General features: G+C 39.7%; 1 pseudogene across 1 annotated transcript; it reads right to left on the bottom strand.

Moving 5' to 3' along the window:
• Positions 1-1,391: 1,391 nt before the first annotated feature.
• Positions 1,392-21,030, bottom strand: LOC308640177 (repulsive guidance molecule B-like; annotated as a pseudogene). The gene is made up of 2 exons: positions 20,412-21,030; positions 1,392-1,499 (listed from the first exon to the last, which is right to left on the bottom strand). The product of its transcript is annotated as a repulsive guidance molecule B-like (transcript).
• Between the last annotated feature and the right edge of the window lie 708 nt (positions 21,031-21,738).

The raw sequence follows: 21,738 nt of genomic DNA, 5'->3' as shown, positions 1-21,738 counted from the left end.
AATCAAACCCAGTGCCTCACACCTATGAGACAAGTATTCTATCACAGAGCCACAATCCCAGCCCTGCAGACCTAACTTCTACAAGAAAGAGAAACCTGACCTTTACAAAAAAGAGGAGCTCAGACCACAATGAGCTCTCTAGAAATCTTGTTGACTTAAAAAAATAAATATCTTGTTGATTAGGAGAGAGGCTATATATTACAATTAAGGTGTGGGGTCTTTTGGGCACTACATCATTTGGAGTCTTTGGGGATTACATCATTACTCCTTTGAAGCTCATTATTTACTCCTTTAAATCAAAAAACGTCATTTATCTTCTTGGCTTAAAGTTTTATATAATGTCATAATCTTAATCTCTCTCTCTCTCTCTCTCTCTCTCTCTCTCTCTCTCTCTCTCTCTCAACAGCTGCTTCAATAGTTTCAATGTAAAGGGGAGACAAACATGGAAGCAATAAACAAGTTAATAGCATAATTCATACTATGTCAATTAAACTTTTGAAAATATCAAGAATAGAACACCAGGGCTGGGGATGTGGCTCAAGCGGTAGCGCGCTGGCCTGGCATGCGTGCGGCCCGGGTTCGATCCTCAGCACCACATACCAACAAAGATGTTGTGTCTGCTGAGAACTAAAAAAAAAATAAATATTAAAAATTCTCTCTCTCTCTCTCTCTCTCTCTCTCTCTCTCTCTCTCTCTCTCTCTCTCCCTCTCCTCTCCCACTCTATCTTTAAAAAAAAAAAAGAATAGAACACCAGCCTCCAAATAGTGAGCTTGATGCCCTAATGCCCTTTCAGGTTTGAACTTGTACATGTGCTAGGTTAGGGTTTTTTTTTTTAAGCAATTTAATTAATAAGTTTTAATTATATACAAGAAAAGTGTACATATTTTCATGATGAGAAAAGTTCTCAGACTTCCTTTTAAGCCTTAGTGCTTTATGAATTTGTCTTTTCTTTTTCAATTATAGCAGAATGCATTTTTACTATTATACACAAATGGAGCCCAACTTTTCATTTCTCTGGTTATATATAGAGTCACACCATTCCTGCAATTATACATGTACATGGGGTAATAAAATTCATCTCATTCCATCATCCTTCTCACTCCCATACCCCCTTCCCTCCCCTCACTCCCCTCTGCCCAATCCAAAGTCCCCCAGTCTTCCCTTGCCCCTTCCCATTATGGGTTAGCTATATGATTGATTGATTGTTATCAGTCCTGTATTAAAGACCAAGGAAAGGACTATGTATGTGATAGAAGTAAGGGTGGCAATTTGTCACAGTATGAGAGCCCTCTTAGAGGATGAAACAGTCCATTTGTCTGTTGGTTAGTTAATCTTCCACCTTGTGTTAATCAGCCAGCCCCCAAGTGGCTGAAGCAGGACTGCTGTTTCCTCAAGCTTCGGTGTGTGCAGGCCAGTCAGCTTCCAGGGTGACCAGAGCAGGGCTGGTGTCCTTCTGATCCTCAAGCTTCTCTGGTGTTTCCTTCTTCCTGATGGTCAGCTGAGGGGGTGCAAAAGAATGTATATGAGATTCTATTTCCAGAAGGTCCCAAAACAAACCAAAAGGAAAAAAATATTACATAATATGTATCTATGTATGTGTATATACATGTAATGATATAATTGGTGACACTGTATAGCAGAGTACAAAATTGTGGACAGTGCTCCTTGTGTGTGTGGCAGAGGAGGGGGATATCCCAGGGGGCTTGAATTACACAGATTTATCTCAATGTAACTTTAAACAAATTTGAAAACAGCTTATAATTTCATGAGCCTGACCCAACATTTCATGCTTTGGCTTATGATCTTCCATATATTATTATAAAAACATGAAGTAAGTTTCAACTCCCTACCTCAGAGGTCAGTTGTCTTCCAAAGGTGCATTTCTAAGTGTGTCACCTTTAGTCTGAGAGTATATTTCTGCATGGAAATAATGCTGAATGCCTGCCTAGTTCCCAAGTGGAGGTAGTGCAGAACAACTTAATTTAACCCATGGCTTATCATCCTCCCTGTTTTCTTCAAAACCAAGGTTGTACTTGTTCTGTTCCCTGGTCAAGGTCACCCAGTTAAGAGGGATTTGAATCTAGCTGTACCAACACTGATGTCTTTGCCTCTCCCCACACTACCATTTGCAAGACAAAACTTGGTAAGATATTTTTCCTTTCTTGATAATCTCTTGAAAGAAGCCAATGGCAGGCTAATTTTGGTAGATCTAGGAGGGTATTTTCCCAAGAGGCTGTTTTTCCCCAAGTCCAGGCGGCTGGAGTCTGACCATTCTGGCTGTCACCAGACTGCTGCAACGTACCAGGGCCTCACACCACTACCCAGAGGCCCAGAGCCCAGATGGCTCTGTCTGTGGAATCTAGAGTCCCCTTCAGAGAGGAGTGTGAGGGTGGGGGAAAGGCAGAGGGTGGGAAGCTGCTTCCAGGCTGGGCTCCCAGAGAAGCCAGAGATCCCTCTCCAGCTTGCACCACAGGGTCAATGTCCAGACCAGGCCAGCAGCCCCCAGGCTCTGCCCAGCCTCCTCACCAGCAGGCTGGACCCACCTAGCCTCACCCACTGCCTGCTGTGAGGACTGCAGCCTTTATTTAAAGTACTCACTTGTTTTCCTTGGATGAGTTCCCTGAGTTAGCACAACAACTCCTCAAGCACCCAGAAGGAGTGGTGGCTGTTCCTGGGTGAAGAAAGGCAGGTGGCAAGCCGTGGACTCTGGTGAGGTGACTGTGATGGAGGATGCCCAACTTCCCAACTTCTGTGGTCTTGGGCAGCACAGCAGAAGCCGTGGGACAGAGTCACTGAAGGGGCATCGTGGAGTGGCAGCATCTGGTGGCAGCAGCAGCAACATGTAACTGCTTCAGGCATAGGGCATCAGGCCTCCGAGGTCCGGACTTGAGCATTGGCGTGTGGGGTGGCATCTGTGGAGGTGTTCGCATCCAGCTGCAGTTTGGGAGATCCGTTGCTGCATACTCACAGTGGTGGTGGCAGAAGAAGAGTCCAGAAGCAGCAGTGGTGACAACAGAGGGATGTTGCCATGATCAGTTTCATCCTGAAGTGCTGACAGGAGTCTGACTGCAGAGGGTGAAGTCAGCATCCAGTGCTGAGTATCGCTGTCTTGCGTCCATGATGGAGTCTGGTGGCAGCAACGAAGAGCTCCAGAGTCCAGTGGTGGGATCAAAATCCCAATGGAATTCCTCATAGAAATAGAAAAAGCAATCATGAAATTCATCTGGAAAAATAAGAGACCCAGAATAGCTAAAGCAATTCTAAGCAGGAAGAGTGAAACAGGTGGTATCGCTATACCAGACCTTAAACTATACTGAAGAGCAATAGTAACAAAAACAGCATGGTACTGGCACCATAACAGGCTGGTAGAAAATTGGTACAGAATAGAGGACACAGAGACCAACCCATAAAATTACAACTACCTTATATTAGACAAAGGTGCTAAAAGCATGCAATGGAGAAAGGATAGCATCTTCAACAAATGGTGCTAGGAGAACTGGAAATCCATTCGCAACAAAATGAAATTGAATCCCTATCTCTCACCATGCATAAAAGTTAACTCAAAATTGATCAAGGATCTAGGAATCAAACAAGAGACTCTGAGTCTAATAGAAGAAAAAGTTGGCCCTAATTTCCGTCACGGGGGCTAGGTACCAATTTCCTTAATAATGCACCTATACCACAAGAATTAAAACCAAGAATCAACAAATGGGACAAAATCAAACTAAAAAGTTTTTTCTCAGCAAGAGAAATAATATGTGAGGTGAATAGGGAGCCTACATCCTGGGAACAAATTTTTACTCCTCACACATCAGATAGAGCTCTAATTTCTAGGGTATACAAATAACTCAAAATGTTAAACAACAAAAAAACAAATAACCCAATCAACAAATGGGCCAAGGACCTGAACAGATACTTCTCAGAAGAGGATATACTATCAATCAACAAATACACAAAAAAAATGCTTACTATCTCTAGCAATCAGAGAAATGCAAATTAAAACTACTCTAAGATACCATCTCACTCCAGTAAGAATGGCAGCCATTATGAAGTCAAACAACAAGTGCTGGCGAGGATGGGGGTGGGGGAGGTACACTCTTACATTGCTGGTGGGACTGCAAATTGGTGCAGCCAATTTGGAAAGCAGTATGAAGATTCCTTGGAAAGCTGGGAATGGAATCACCATTTGACCCAGCTATTCCTCTTCTTGGACTATACCCAAAAGACCTAAAACCAGCATACTACAGGGACACAGCCACATCAATAGCAGCACAATTCACAATAGCTAGACTGTGGAACCAACCTAGATGCCCATCAATAGATGAATGGATATAAAAAATGTGGCATTTATACACAATGCACTAAAAAATAACAAGATCGTGGCATTTGCAGGGAAATGGGTGGCATTAGAGCAGATTATGCTAAGTGAAGTTAGCCAATCCCCCCTCCAAAAAAATGCCGAATGTCTTCTCTTATATAAGGGGGGTGACTCAAAATGGGGTAGGGAGGAAGAGCATGAGAAGAAGACTACTTCTAGAGAGGGAAGAGAGGTGGGAGGAAAAGGGAGGGAGAAGGGGAATTGCATGGAAGATGGAAGGAGACCCTCATCGTTATACAGAATATAAACATGACGATGTGAGGAAAAAAAGAGAGAAGTGTGTCACATTAGATTGGGTAGAGAGAAGTGATAGGAAGGGGGAGGGAAAGGAAGTACAACAGAATAAAATAGACATTATTATTGCTGTATGTATATACATGACTGCATGACCAATGTGTTCTGCAACCTGTACACTCAGAAAAAGGAGAAATTATATCCCATCTGATTCAAATGTATAATATGTCAAGGTCATTGTACTGTCATGTGTAACTAATTAAAACAAATAAAAAAATTTAAAAAAAGATCAGAGCCAAAATAATGAACTTGAGCCTAAGAAAATAATAGTATAAAGGATCAATAAAACAGAATTTTTTCTTGGAAGATAAACAAGATCGATAAGACCCTATGCAAACATAACAAAGAGAAAAACGTAGAAAAGCTATGTTCTGGGGCTGGGGATGTGGCTCAAGCGGTAGTGCGCTCGCCTGGCATGCGTGTGGCCCGGGTTCGATCCTCAGCACCACATACAAAACAAAGATGTTCTGTCCGCTGATAACTATAAAATAAACATCAAAATTCTCCCTCTCTCTCTCTCTCTCTCTCTCTCTCTCTCTCTCTCTCTCTCTCTCTCCCTCCCTCCCTCCCTCTCTCTCTCCCTCTCTCACTCTTTCTAAAAAAAAAAGAAAAGAAAAGCTATGTTCATAAAATTAGGGATGAAAGAGGAGAAATCACCACAGATATCACAGAGATCCAGCAATCATTAAGGACTATTTTGAAAACTTTTACTCCAATACACTGAAAAAACCTAGAAGAAGTGGATACATTTCTAAATAAGTTGCTCTGAGGATTGGGAATGTGTGGATGCAGAAGAAAGATCTGCCAAAACTGAATCAAGAGGAAAAAGAAAACCTAAGCAGACAAATAACTTGCAGTGAGATAGAGGAGATAGAGAGGTAGATTAAAAGACTTTCACGGGCTAGGGTTGTGGCTCAGTAGTGAGCGCTTGCCTAGCATGCATGAGGCACTGAGTTTAATTATTAGCACCACATATTAATAAATGTGGGATAAGGAGTGCCAGGGTGTACTGTGAAGCCATTCAACTCTTAAAGGCACCTGGCCGAAAGAAAGACAGGATGAAAGAAAGAAAGGAAGGAAGGAAGGAAGGAAGGAACGAAGGAAGGAAGGAACGAAGGAAGGAAGGAAGGAAGGAAGGAAGGAAGGAAGGAAGGAAGGAAGGAAAATGCAGTATTATTGACATTCCTTTCCTTCCTCAAGGCTGAGTGAGCTGTATCCTCTGCTCTGGGTGGAGGCCAGGGGGATGGGCTGTCATCCAGGCCACCAGGCCTGTAAGCCATACTTGATGTCTGTATCAATTGTTTTTTTTTCCTGTGATCTTGGTTCCAAACAGAGAATTGTCACCCCATTCTCATCAGTGGTGCTAACCCTTGTAAGTTGTAATTTATAGTTATATTCTTAATGTTTTTTATTTTAAATGTGTGTGTGAAGCTATGTTCGAGAAAGGGATCATAGAAAGAGTGAAATATCTTAATCTCATTGAAGAAATGCCTTTTTGATTTCTAATAAATATTTATTTTGCCTTGTTATGGCCACATTTTATTCTTGGTATGTGAATGTGAAGACTGACTAGAAATCCTGGAGTATTGCTTAACAGGAATGGATATGAGGAAGGCCAGTTTTTGGACCAAAAACATTATTGGTCCCAGTTCAGGGCCAGCATGCTGTAAGACATGTGACCTTCACATACTGTCTACACTTCAATGTGCATGCCTGTCCAGGATTCTATCTGAACCCCTTAGCAACGGTGGAAGCAGCTTGAGTAAAGGATTCACAGTCAGATGGTGTTAGTGGTTCAGGCCACAAGATGCCCATGCAGTGCTCTACCCATCTGGCCCTGCTGGCTCTCAGCTTATTTTGCATGGCTATAACCCCACGGTTCCATGAGGAGACCAAAGGTCCAAATCTTCCTATCTGACTTACAGAATTTTCATGAGGAGGCAATGGAAGAATGAGCATGAAAGAGCTGCTACTGTTACTATCTTTATTGCCCCTCAGCCCAACTCATATGTGTGAGCATTTTTATTCTTTTAAAAATCTGTCATAATTAGTTATGCATTAAAATAGAATGCATTTTGACATTGTACACAAAGAGTACAACTTCTCATTAGTTATTTCATAAAGATGATTATTTTCAACTTGATTCTTCCCATACTGCTTTATCTTGTGGAAAGTGTGACCAATTTATTAAGTGAAATACTGCATTTAGTGTACTGGATTTAAATGATTCCCAGAATATCTTCCTTCACTGAGGCAAGTCTTATTGAGGGGCCAAGAAAAGGCTATTTTTCCAGGCACAGTGATGCACACCTGAAATCCCAGTGGCTTAGGAGGCTGAGGTGGGAGCATTGGGAGTTCAAAGCCAGCCTCAGCAATTTAGCAAGTCCCTAAGCAACTCAGTGAGACCCTGTCTCTAAATAAAATATAAAAAAGGCATAGGGATGTGGCTCAGTGGTAAAGCACCCATGGTTTCAATTCCTGGTACAAAAAAAATGATGCTCCTGTACACAATCACATCTTAGTGTAAATAGGTTTTAGTTCAGGATCTAGGAATGGGCCATTCATGGGAACATTCTGGGTAGGCTGATAGAAAAAGGGTGGAAACCCTTCTTGGAGGATATATTTCTGGAAATGGGACACCTAGGTCAATGGTCATGAACATTTTTATGGCACATGATACTGTGAAAAATGAACTGCCAAAATGGTCACAGCAGTTTTTTTCAGCCTTTGAAACAATAGGCTATCCCCTATAGCTCTTTCATTTGTGTGTTATCTTAATAAGATAGTTTTATAGGTTCAATATTATATCCCAGTTTAATAGGAGGGGAAAATGAGACCTGGAATAAATGGCATGAGATGCAAAGGTCATGATTTTTCCTGGCCTGAAGATCCAAGTTCTATGAACTTTAGTTAGGCTGGTATCAAGAGAGACCACTTTTTTTTTTAACTGTACCAGGCCGTTTCTCTGACAATGCAGCAACATTTCGCAGAAAGGAAGGGATACAATGCAATTCTATAAAAATGTATCTCACCTGCTGTGTGTGAGGACTTAGAACTAATTCAATAAACATTAGACATCCAATATGCCCAATGATAGAGGAGACAAATATGAGTGAGAAACTTCTTTCCTTAAAAATGGTGGAAGGAGGGGGAAGGACGTGAACATTGAGTGCCTACAACATGCCATGCATTTTACCTACAGAGTCTCATTTAATCCTTACAATACCCCAGTGGTTACTCTAGTTCCTTCATCAATTCTGTTATATTTTCCAGTAGTTATTTCAAAGCTGTCATTCTTGACCCCATTTCTCTTTAAAAACCTATAGGTAGTTTAATCTCCTACTTAGTGGGGAAAATAGAAGCCATCAGATGGAAACACCTTCAACTTTTGACCACCAAACCTACAAAGTTATGTGTATTCATACCCACAGCATTGAAATATCCTGTCAGGGGATACTCTCTACTTCCTTGAGATTTCTTATGCTATTTCATGATTGTGAAATTTATTTCTCCACTTAACAGATCTCTTTTCTAAAATTAACGTTAGGGTCTAACCGAAAGGGCCTAAAATGATATTTAGGGCCTAACCTAACCTGTGTCACACTAAATATCTTAAAATATTTTATGATGTTTAGCTAATTTGGCTCTAATATTTTTCTTTCTAAATTTTCACTTCATATTAATTATATGATAATCATAGCATTCTTCTATTGGACCCCAGTTTTTTTGAGGGCGGTTGAAATTAGTTGATCAAGTCCCTGTTCTTTTTCTCAGCCAAGAGAGGCAATACCAATTCTGTTTTTCAGTTTAATAGGGTGTAAAACCCTGGGCTGACCATTCACTTTATGTCGTATGTGAGTACAGCCCTGCGTCCCTGGAGTTGTGTACTGTGTGACCCAGGAAGCCTTATGTGGCAACCCTGGGTGAAATACTCCATAGAGAGCCTCCAAGTCATTGATCTGATGTGTTAAGGAACTCCTATCTGCCCAGCACTGGACTTTGTGTGTCTGTGTTGGGGTTGGGGGTATAAAGAAGGTCTCTATGGGTAAGTTATATGTCTCTTGATGGCAATATATGTGGAAATACAAGGGTATTAAAAGGTTTGGGGAGTCCCTACGCAGTCACTTCCCTTCAGACTGTGCCTGCTTGGGGTATGCAAATGCAGGCCTTGCAGATGTGCCCTGGTCCAGTTCACCTGGAGCACCCAGGACTTGTAGGCTCCTCTCTCAGTGCAATGGCCTTGGTCACCTCGGTCTTCAGAGTTTCCCCGCTGCCCCTTCCAACTTGCTTTTCCTATTGGAGCAGTAACAGTATGTAGGTCACCATTCCTGTCCCAGTGGCATCTAGTGTTCTCCAGGCACATCTTCTGTGGTCTCTGAGTCAATCTGCCCTTCAGAGGAAGCCCTCTGGGGTGGCTTTACACTCATCAGATCAATCTCATGTACGCAACAAGACTGACCGACTCCTAGGTGGTAAGCAATGTGTTCAAAGTTACGGATACTTCAAAGAACAAGACACTCTCCCTGCTCCCTTAGAGCTTTTGCAGTTTAAGTAAACAGATATTTAACTGTCATTTACTCCAGTTTTATAAATTAATACTTTTACAGTTGTGGTATGTGCTAGTCTGATATAAAAGTTAGTGTGTTTGTATAACAGAGGGGCCTAATCTAGGCTGGATCACACTGAGGACAAGTGTCCTCTGGGTCAAGGGATGAGAGGGTGGGATAGACTTCAAGAAGTGAAAATACATGGGCAAAAACTCCCAGGTAGTAGGGAGCTTGGTGCATCTGAGGTCTGGAGAATCAAGTCTGTGTGGCCCAACTGCTGGAGCAAGGAGCCAAGTGACATGAGATGATGCTGGAGGGGTGGCCATGCCCAGAGCATGTAGGGCTTGTCCCATCAAGGTGAGGCTTTGACACTTCATTTCAAGGGTAAGTAGAAGCCACCAAAATGTCTCACATGGGGGAACTACTGAGTGGGAACATTTCCCTGTTTAATCTGATGGGATTGTAGGCTTGAAAGTGTGTTTTATTACTACTGTTTTTCTCCTGCTGTCCTTTGAGATACAGTAACAGTCTGAAGAGTGTGGGATGGAGTGAGTTTCACTCAAGAGAGGTGGTGAGAAGACCCAGGAAGTGACTGAGAAAGAAGGAAAAAGGAAGGAGGGAGATTGGTGGAATGTGGAGTTGTTTAGGTAGAGAAGGGCATTTGGGCTCACTCATTTATTCAACTCACCTTTCTTAGGCATTTAATAGATTGCAGATCCTAAAAAAAACTCTGTTAATGTCCTTGAGATGGCATAGATGGAAGGATGGGCAAATGGGGCAACTAAGTCAGATAGAGAGGAAGGCTTCATACCTAAAATGAGAGTTGAGTTGCATTTGGAAGGAAACACAGGAATTAGCTAGAGCAAGGCCTGGGGTAGGTGTATATGTGTGTGCTAATACCAATATAAATTAAATCATATTTGAAATACTCTGAAAGAATATTGAGAATACTTTACTAATAAGAATAACCACACTATAATTAATCTGTTTTCTAAATTAGCATTTAAAAGTGGAAGAGCTTGTGGAATGTTTCTGGAGCTTGATCTTACTTAGAATGAAGAGATAAACAAGTAGAGATCCAAAACATATTTTTTCCATTATTTTAATTAAATAAATACTACTTAACTTAAATTATGAAATAACCCAACATATGGAAAAGTACAGAGAATTTAATGCATATCCATATGTCCATGTCAGAGGTAAATTTGAAGCCCCCATACATTTGCTTCTCTAGAGATAATGACTGTAGTATCCTTTATGTCTCTGATTTTTATAGTTTTATAATGTACATTTGATTCCAATAATTTATTTTTTTTTTACTTATGTATTATAGAACTACACAGCTTGCATTTTCACCCAGTATTGTTTTTGAGATTTAGCCATGTTGTTTCTTCATTTTTAACTTCCATCTCTTGTTAGTCCTTTTCCTCTGAAATGAAAGTTTTATTTTTCCTGCTCCCTGAAGTATTTCAAAGAATTGCAATTTTAATGATAGTGTGTTGAGAGCCACAGCCAAAGAGGCCCCAGCAAACTTCCAGCTGCCAGCAACTAGCTGCCGGCCGATGATTGGCTCACAGCAGCCCCAGCAACATCTAGCTGATTGGCTCCTCTGCGGTGATGTTCATTGGACTGTTTCCCTGCCCTTCAGACTGCCAGCTGATGATTGGCTCACAGCGGCCCCAGCAACATCTAGCTGATTGGCTCCTCCACGGAGCTGCTCATTGGGGGACTTCTTTGGCTCCGCCCACGCAACCCAGCCAATCGGCCTCAAGAACAGGAGGATTGTGGGAGGTGGTGAGGGTTGTGTGGGGGTGAGAGGCTTGTGGGAAGCCGGTGGTGGCAGTTGGGCTCTGAGGGGTTTTTCCCTGAGGAGCTGTTTTGTTTGGCGTTTGTAGTTCTAAAAATAAAGTTAGTTTCTTTTGACAAGTGGCTCCTGAATTGTGCCCAGCCAGACTGCGGCAATAGTGCCTAAGGTAGTTAAAGTGTTGGCCCCTAAGATGCCTGTCCTAATTTCCAAAGACTATGAATATTAGCTTATGTGGTGAAAGGGACTTGGATCATATGGTTAAATTAAGTATCTCAGAGGAAAGATGATCTTGGATTTTCTGGGTGGGCCTGACATAATTACAAGGGAAGCAGGAAGGTCAAAGTCAGAAGATCAGAGAGGGAGAGATTGCAAGATAATATCTGCTACCTTTGAGATGGAGGAAGGAGTCTGAAGTCAAAGAATGCAGTGTCTAGAAGCTTTCAAAAGAAACACAGACTTGCCTGACCCATTTTGACTTACACCACACTGTCACATTCTTAGATGAATTTCTTTTGGTTGCTCTTTCCCAGAAATTAACAAATGAACTTTTATGTATTGTTATTTCTGACTGGAAACATCCCTATCACTGAAACCCTGACCTGTATATCTGGGGAATGGAATATGCTGAGTGGCTTAAGTGACTCATAGGTCACCCCTGGATCTAGGTGTGGGGAGAAAGCTCATCCAAATCTAAGAATGGAATAGATCTGGTTTCCAATAGAGATTTCCTACAGGAAAATCTGGATCTTATTAAGGTAAATGTAAGTAGACCTCAAAATATCAAATGCCTACTACCAGTACTCAGTAGATAGTTATTGAAAGAATAAGTAATGTAATTTGATAAAATTTTCTGAAGATAAGCATGGATTAGGATTTGCATTTTATAGATAAACAGTTTGGTAAAGAGGTTGAATAATTTGCTCAAGGAGAAGGAAATGGGGAGACTTTCAGTGTTGTAGGATGAATAAGCCTAGAGATATAATTAATATATTGCTGGAGGGCTGTAGTTAATATTAATGTATTATATGTTGAAAAACTGCAGAGAGTATATCTTAGGTGCTCCTACCATATACAAAAAGGTAACTATAGAAGGTGATGGATATGTTAATTTGCTTATCTGTACTAATTATTTCACATTTTTCAATACCATATATGTACATATCTTATTGTATAACCTAAATACATATGATAAAAACAAATTTCAAAACCAATTTTCTTGAAGTTACAAAATATTAGTTAGTTGAAGAACTGGGACTAGAATGCATGACTTCTGATTATAATTCGATGTTTTTCTGTTAAGCTGTCATGCTTGTTATTATTAATAATGTACTTACTATTATAATGCAGTAGACTCATCTGGGGATTTAACTATTATAGAGAACACAGTCTATGGAAAAAATCTTCAGATGGCCCACCATTGTCATTTGTATGAACTTGTAATCTCTTTCTAAATAAGAAAGGGCTTGGATTTTTCTTCCATATTGTTTCAGAAATACCATTCCTTTTTAAAAACTGTCTTCTTTATCACTGTTAATAGAACTATAAGAGGTTGATGTGGGAAGTTATTCAAATATCATCTTCTTTGTTACTTTTTATTTGCATTTCCAACATTTTTTCCCTTATTTCAATGTGGTTTAGCTGTTCTTGATTCAGCTCTTACACCTGGACCATATTATTCAAAGAGTTTTCTTATGAGAGACGGAAAAAATATTCTGTCTTGTGTGTTTAATGAAATTCTAAAAGGATTCTTTGCAAAGCCTCTGCCAACAAAACAAAAATGCAGACAATAATTTCATGGCAATAGAAATTCCATTTGTTTAGTATTTGAAACATTTTGTTTGCTTTTAGTTCAGATATTAAACAAGTTTATTTGTTTAGCTAATCTGGAGAGCCTCCTGTGTGTCAAGCACTGCACTGGGTGCAAGGGATATACCCTTGAATTCTTAATAAAATGAAATTCATTTTACTAAGAATTTCATTCAATAAAATGAAATTCCTTGTTTTATTGTAGTTCTTTTTAAAAATCATAAGTCCTTCCCTCTATTTTAAGTGTTTTTAATGATCTTTTAGTGAAAGGTAAATATAAGTGGTAAATGGCTCCTTCTCTCCAAGAATTTCTAATTTCATATAGAAAGACAGATACATAAATGTTACACTGTGGTATGACAGAGGTACAAGTAGGGTGCTACACATGTAGATAAGAAGGGTGGGCCAGATCAGAGAAAGACTTTCAAAGGAGATAATCACTTATATTACCTTAGATATTTAAGAACCCATAAGAGCCAACTCAGCCAAAGTGTTGGTAGGGCAAGAGGTGGAGAAGATGCATTTTAAAGTGAGGGGGCAGCATATGCAAAGACATGAAGCTATGAGAAAGTCTGACTTGTTCGGGGAGCTGCAAGTAGTATATAATTACCAGAGTGTGGAGTTAGTAAGTGAAGGGGTTGGGGATAGGGATTCTGAAGTTATGGCAGGAGTGGCCTGAGATATAAGCAAGAGGCTTGGTGAAAAATAAGGCTATAGTTCCCAAAGGAGGCTGGAGACCTTATAAGTCCTACATGTTTTGTAAAAGGGCTTGACTTTATTTTCTGAAATTGGCCTTAATTCTGAAATCACACTTGGTTTCCAATGTTTAGTGTGCTTCATCATTTACCAGCCTTATGACATAAGTAAGCTGCTCAAACTATTTGAGCTTCCGGTTTTTAAAAATCTGCAATGGGGAGATGAATTCCTGCTTTGAAAGGCTGTTGTAGAAATGAAACAATAAAACAAATGCACAGTGCCTGACACACAGTAGGTTATCAAGAAATAGTAATTGTCATATTAATTATTTTAATATCTTGAATGTTTATTTTTTCCAGTTTAAGCATTTTTTAAAACCTTGTTACTGAAGTATAACTTATACAGAAAAGTTCATGAACCCAAATTGTATACCTCAATAGAGCATCAAAGTGAACACTTCCCATGTTAATAAGCAAAATGTTGTCATCACCTCTGAAGCCCCATTGAACCTCTTCCCATTAACTACCTCTTACCTAAAAGCAATTACTACTCTGACTTTTAATGTCATAAATTAATTATGCCTGCTTTTGAATTTTATATAAATAGTATCATATGGTATATCCTTTTTTAAATGTATGGTTATCACTCAACAATATTTGTAGGATTCATCTATGTTATTGCATGTAGCTATTGTTCATTCATTCATGCTGCTATGTAGATATTTGGTTGTGCAAATATTCCACAATTTAGAATTTCATTTTATTATTGATGGGTATTGGGATAGTTGAAGAGTTTTTTGCCATTATGAATAATAAACATAATGAATATGAACTTTCTTGTATATATTTCTTGTGCATATGCATGCATTTCTGTTTGGTCTATCTGTAGAAGTAAAATTGTCACATTACAGAGCTAATACAGTGGTTATTGTCAAAGGATTTTCCAAGGATTGTATCAGTTCACACACCAACAAGGAGTGTAGGATAGTCATGGTTTCTCAGCATTCTTATCAACACTTAGTATTTTCTTTTTATTGTAGCTTCCCTCAGTAAGTTTAGTGTTATCTTACTTCTCTGCCTGGTGACAAGTGTTGTTGAGCACCATTTCATATAACTACTGGCCATTTAGATATCTTCTTTTTCAAAGTCTGTTTCAGTCTCTTGCTTTTTTTCCTATTGCATTATTTGTCTTTTTCTTATTGATTTATGGGAATTTTTTGAAGAAAGTTGTTCTAGGTACAAGTTCTTTGTTAACATTTATTGCAGATATTTTTCCTCATACTCCATGATCTGCTTTTTCACTGGTGGCTTTTGATGAAGGGAAATTCTTCATTTTATTGTAGTCCCTTTTAAAAATCATAAGTCCTTTCCTCTATTTTAAGTGCTTTTAATGACCTTTTAGTGAAAGAAATATCAGAATTATTCAGTTTTATTCATGATTGAGGGGATTTGGAGATTTCTGGTCTTTTATTCTGAATAACTAGTCCCCTTAAATGTGTAGCTTTGTTTTGGTTTCAATCCTAAACCTGGGGTGGGGTGTGAGTGCTTGCTAAAATCTCTTTCTTTAAGGTCATCAGACTCCATTTTTTGTTTTCCCAGCTCTAAGACTGTTAAAACCTCTGCTCACTCCTTGTAAAGGACCTTTCTGTAGTTGGCAGATATCTTAAGGGAGAATGCACCCCCAAATCAACTTGAACTTCCATGCTCTCCCAGATGAGGTTTATATAACTCCTCACTGCTTTGATATGTCTGATGCCTATGCAGGGGATTTTAAACAATTTTTTTTTTTATCCAGCTATTCTATTTCTTAGCTGGGAGTCAGTTGATGTGAATCACCTGTTCTGCCATATACTGAAAGTGGAACTCTGACAGTTTGATAGGAGAGTGGATAATTTTTGTGCCATTACATTAGGAATTATTAATACATTTAAGAAGCAGCATCTTGTTATCGTGTAAGAAGCCCTATCCAAGTCCGTGTCTTTACTCTGTGACAGGGCATCCATATATGACTGTCATAGTCTTTGTCAGCAGTGGGGCACTGACTCAAGTGAGGAAACTTTAGCGTTGGAGTGATTCTGGTGTATATTTGTTAAAATATAAAATTTAGGTGAAGTAATACTTTTTTAAAAAATATTTATGTTTTGAAAAACAGGAGAACTTCTGAGACTTATTAGAGGCATTGTTCATAGGTATAGTGGAAACTATGACCAGAACAAGAATGTTTTCAAATGTGTTTCTATCAGGCCAACATCTGTTTCTGAACAACAACTAAACAAACTTCCCAGATGCTTGTTAAAATTGTAGATGTTGAGATGAGTTATTATCCTAAAGTAATGAATGAAATTTAAATAGTATAAATTAAAACATTTTCTTATCTTGTTTAATTTACCATTTGTATAGTTATGGAGCAACTGTCTTTCTGTATTTCACTTCTTGAATTAAAATATTTAAGTCCTTTTGAAAATGTGGAAATAGTTTTTCAAAGATAGGATGCATTTGTTAAAATTCAGTGACCATGTCAGATAAAAATGCTCACTATAATAGAAATAGATGGGTGCTTCTTCAACATGGGATAATAATATATCTGAAGTAGCCCAAAAGCCAGTGTCTCACTTAAGTGGGTATCACTAAAAGCATTCTCACTATCAGTACCATTCCTCTTCAGTATTATTATTAAGTGCTGTTCTGGAACTGCTGGTTTATGTGGTTCATTTAATTACTTCATCGTTTTTTTTTAATTTAAAGAACAACATTTTATTCTGTTCCTCTTGTGTACAAAATACTAGGAAACAGTTAAATCAAAGATTTGAAAGATGGTTGCTTAATATAGTTTTAAGCTATAAAAGTCAATTATTTTTATGGAGGCATCTAACCTTACGTAGCTTCAATCGCAGTTCAACAGACATAGCAAGTAACACATCCTGTGTTGCTTTTACTTGGTGTCAGTTTATTTCATTCAATTCTGTTCCTTCTAATTTATTTTATGTTACTTTCCTTCCTTCTTTCCCATCCTCTTTCTGCTTTTCGGACAGGCTACTGCAGTCATATCCCAATTGGTCTCTCTCCTTGGTCTATGGGATAATAGACAGATGAAGCGATATGGACTAGTGATAGCTTCTAAAATGTTTTAAGAACTGGTAACAAGGTATGAACTCTAGTGCAAGGTATTTAGCTTCTTTCACTAGTCACAATCCTTAGCCATACTAACCTGCCTGCCATTTTTCATTCCAAAATGCTTCTCTATTTTATTACTTAAAACCCAAAACTATTTTTTATATTTTAATGACATGTTTGTCTCTTCAGAAAAATATGAAACACTTCATGCATTTGTGTGTCATCTGGTGCAGAGCCTATGCTTATCTTCTCTGTATCATTTGGTGTCACGAGCCATCCATGGGCTGTGTGTGTGAGCTATGCACATTTGAATGTATGAGAAGACTGGTCTGGCATTGTGCGACAAAAATGTGCCTTTCCTTTCTCTCAGCCTGTGATCTCACACAGCAACTGAGATGGGTGTGACTTGCCAAGATGTCAATCAATCTGCTGACCACAAGACATCACCAGGCAAGACTCCACCTTTTGAAACCCTACCCCTTGCCTTATTTGGGTGGAATGTTCTATCGAATGTCTTCTCCCCAATAAATAGTGGAGTTTCGGGTATGCTCACTCTCTTGCTCTTTCCAGCACTGCACAGCATGGAGCTGACCTTTGGGGTCACTGAGCCCTCCTGCCTTCGATCTTAGAAACTCGTGTTCATGTGCTACATGGATTTTTTAGCCATTTTCTTAGTTATTGATACAGCGAGCTCCTTTGAACCCAGCTCATCTTGCCAGCCTGGCAAGCTGGTGACAATTTGAGTTTTAGATGTGTGCCATAAAGAAAGCACTGCTTCAAATATTTATTAAGAATCTACTCTATGTCAGGCTTTTTTTTTTCAAATGCTGGAAACAAAGTACTAAACAGAATAATAAAAAAAAGTCATTGTAGTCTCTTATAGAATATGATATATATTTGAACCAGAAATCCATTTTGGTGCTGTTTTTGCCATAGACATGATTCACAGGTCTGGGAATCAATGGGATGGTAGCAGGAAAATCTCTCATTATTAAGCCAAATAACACAGAATTTTTGCTTCCCACAACCATAGTGTTGGGCTTTGTTGATTTGAAGATTAGAGATCTTACTTTCTGTCATAGCCTGTGATGTAAATAATTAAAAAAAAAACAGAGGCTGAGACAAAATCTTATTTGCAAGTAATTTGAGAATTGTATATGATTGTGAGAAGTAAGGAATAGAGGGATATTAAATAGGGAACAAGATATACTACCCTACTTTATAACTTGGCTCTGTGATGACTGAGGCATAAATTCATAATCACTCAGCACCTGTAAAAACTGAATCATTGGCATTAACTCCGTGTACTTACAAGTTCTGCATGTGTGAGAGTTGAGCTGGTTTTCCATGATATTCCCTCCATGGAATCAGAGAGACCCAATGGCAGGACACAAGAAGCAGGTGGAACATGTCTGAGGTAATGCTGTCAGACTAACTACATGCACAAGGCTGGTGGTTAAAATCTGTGAAGAACTGCTTATTTCAGCCATGTCTGATGTAAAAGATAATGGCTGAGAGAATTTCCAGTGGCACACAAGAAGTATCTGATACAATTTCCAAGAAAGGAATGATTCTACCAAATCTACCAGTTGGCAGTTCTTTATGTCACTGAACAATAAACAAGGGAGTTACTATATTGCCAGAGGCAATTCAACTCCAATTAATAATGGAAATTTGCCTTTTTCTACATCATGAGAAAGAAGAGACCATTATGATATCCAGAAGATTGTTGGGGGGTGTCACAAGTAAATGTTAATGGGAAACCATTTCAGTAACCCAATAAAGGGAAACATAATGAGGATTCAGATTCCCTAGGAATGAAAGATGAGTCTAGCTAAAGTGATGAAAAAGGAAACATGGAATAGGTGTAGAAGAAGGAATTATAAATATCAATTATGTTTTCATGATCAATTTCAGGGTAAGGAAAAGCCGGCTTCGAGGTAATCTGACATAAAGACTAATTGGGAGCATGGTGGTGATGGGTGCTATTAAATTTTTCCTAAAGAGGTAAGGAGCTAGAATTAACTCAGTGCGATACAAATCCCTGGGTTATGCAGATATATATGTAGGTATTATAAAATTGCGTCCATAAAATGCCAAGTCAAACGATTAAAATTTGTTTTAAAAATATACCACATATGTTTGGAGGCAAGGGAAGGTGTCCCGGAGGCAAGGGAAGGTGACCCAGAATCAAAAGACAGTCATAAGTATCTCAAAAGCTTGATTCTCACCAATTGTATTTTAATCTGAAGCAGCTTATGAATAGATACAATAAATAAAGGAAGTTAAAGCAAATGAGATGGTCTTGCTTTACATACAAAGCCATATGTATGGTTTTGTGGTTAGGATAATAGGGAAGGAAGTGGTTTACTTGGGATGCTCTTTTAGTAGAAACCCTTTTTGTCTAGCATTGACTGGCAATTGGAAACCCTATTGATAGCTCCTCTCTACCTATTTGTAGGAAGACACTGGTGCCTGGAAGTTGCTGTTGAACAGTACTAGTGTTTTCAAAATAAACAAACATGGGCTATAGACAATGGACAGCAGGCAGGGTAAGCTTAACTTAATTTTGCCAGTTTTTCCCTTAGCTCTGACTTAAACTGTTAACCCAAGGCCCGAAATTACATGGGGATTATATATCCCTTTATGCAATATCCAATTTGTATCTTCCTTGGTCACCAAAAGTTTAGGAACAAATACCATTATGGGTTTTCCATTGGGAAGTTTGGCTGATAGTCATTGCATTTTACTATAACTTCCAAATCACCAATAAAATGTGTTTCCATGGGGCTGGGGCTGAGGCTCAGTGGTAGAGCGCTTGCTTAGCAGGTGTGAGGCACTGGGTTCGATCCTCAGCATCACATAAAAATAAATAAATAAAATAAAGATATTGTGTCCATCTACAACTGAAGATATTTTTTATTTATTTTTTATTTTTTTTTATAAAGAGAGAGTGGGGGGGGAGAGAGAGAGAGAGAATTTTTAATATTTATTTTTTAGTTCTCGGTGGACACAACATCTTTGTTGGTATGTGGTGCTGAGGATCGAACCCGGGCCGCACGCATGCCAGTCGAGCGCGCTACCACTTGAGCCACATCCCAAGCCCCTGAAGATATTTTTTAAAAATGTATTTCCTTATGGGTCACTGCCTCAAGCTTCACAGTTTTCTTTATTCAAAATGTCCACTTCAGTCATCTGATAAAACTGAATATGGAATTCTTCAAGAGGAATTACACACACATGCACTCGAAAGTCATCACCGAAAAACAAAACAAAACACACACACACATTTCTTCATTAAATTGGCCTGCATTTTCTCCCAGGAGAAAGCCATTTCATAGTTTACTATTTATTTTTCATATCATTGTCTATTTAAATTTATTTTTTAAAGAGAGAGTGAGAGAAGAGAGGGAGAGAGAGAATTTTTAATATTTATTTTTTTTAGTTTTCGGCAGACACAACATCTTTGTTGGTATGTGGTGCTGAGGATCGAACCCGGGCCGCACGCATGCCAGGTGAACGAGCTACTGCTTGAGCCACATCCCCAGCTCATCTATTTAAATTTAGACCCACACTTTATATTCCAGAGCAAGTTCCTTACTAAATCCTTTATCAATTCTTGTTAATTGCATTTCAAAAAAATGTTAAAAAAAATTTAAAAAACATTCCTTTAAAATAACCCTTTTATACCACATTTTGAAAGTTGTCCGAAGAATCAAACATTTGGAAGTTATGAGTAGAAAGAGGGGAAAAAAGAAAGCACACTTACCTTATTTGTAGCAGTGGCACTGGATCCAGGGACCGCAGGCACATTTGTCACTTGAACTGAAAGCTAGTTATTATCTTTGAGTGTCCAGTTCCCTTCCACTTTATAAGTTTGGAAGTGATCCTTCAAAGTTCTCAGGTGAGGATCCCCGAACAAGCCACAAAAAAAGTAACTGGGGGAGGGTTATGGTCCCCTCCCCTATGTTCTCTGGGTTCTGTGTGGCTGTGATAATTACAAGGGTCATGGGTCACTTCAAGGTTGGTAGAGGATGTGGGTCCATCCTTGGAACAGTTCCTCCAGCGCAGGAGGTCACTGAACCCTAACACAGCAGAATGATACACCAGGTTGCCAAGGCAGGCTTTCGAAGGGATACAAAGTCCGTGGTACATTTCTGGATTCGACATTAGGACGGCTGATGGCAGTCACCTGCGTGGAGAAGTCCAAGGCTGAGCAGCAGCAGTAGCAGCAGGGCCAGCGGCGGTGGGCAAAGCCCTAGGGGACCCTGCTGTACAACCCCGGCGGTGCAGGCAGTCGCTGCTATCAAGCCATGCCCATCCATACAGGTCTCCTGGGCTCCGGCGAGGTTGCCTTGAGCCAGTGGCTGCAGTGGGACAGACGACATGCCCCGCTTGCTCTTCTCCCTCCTTCAGGCCAGCAAAGAAGATACGCCGCCCTCACCGCCGCGCAGCTCAGGGCCACGGTGGGCAGCGGGAGGAGCAAAAGCATCGCCGTGGCCTGACAGCCAGCCGGCGAGGAGAGAGGAGCTAGAGCTAAGATACAGAGATGGTGAGGTGAGCTAGTGCCAGCCTTGAGAGTGCCAGCGCCCGACCCCGGCCAGCGTGGCCTCAGCGGGCGTGGAGTCCTGACGTGGACCTACAGGAGGGGCACAAGCTCCCCCAAACCAGGGTCTTATGCATGCTAGTCAGGTGTTCTAAATTGTAGAATATTAAATCAATTGTTTTTTATTATATCAAAATTCGTCTTCAAAAGCTGTTAAACTGAGACACACTTAACCAGTATATGGCACATGCTGTAATCCCCGTGGCTGGGGAGGCTAAGGCAGAAGTATCAGGAGTTCAAAGCCAGCCTCAGCAACTTAATGAAGCCCTAAGCAACCTAGCCACACCCTGTTTCTAGATAAAATTTTTAAAAGGAAGGGATGTGGCTCAGTGGTTGAGTGCCCCTGTGTTCAATCCCTAGTACCAGAAAAGAAAAAATTTGTAAAAAGTCATACTTCTGATGAACTAAAAAAAAAGGGGGGGGGAGGGATACACCTTACTATTATTGAATCATGAAGAAATAAAAACCTGAAGAGAACAATAACAAGCAG

Source organism: Spermophilus citellus (genome assembly GCF_964194105.1).
Source record: "Spermophilus citellus genome assembly, contig: SCAFFOLD_423, whole genome shotgun sequence".
Lineage (NCBI taxonomy): Eukaryota > Metazoa > Chordata > Mammalia > Rodentia > Sciuridae > Spermophilus > Spermophilus citellus.
Note: the sequence above shows the minus strand (reverse complement) of the source record. Positions and strands in the feature narration are given on the sequence as shown.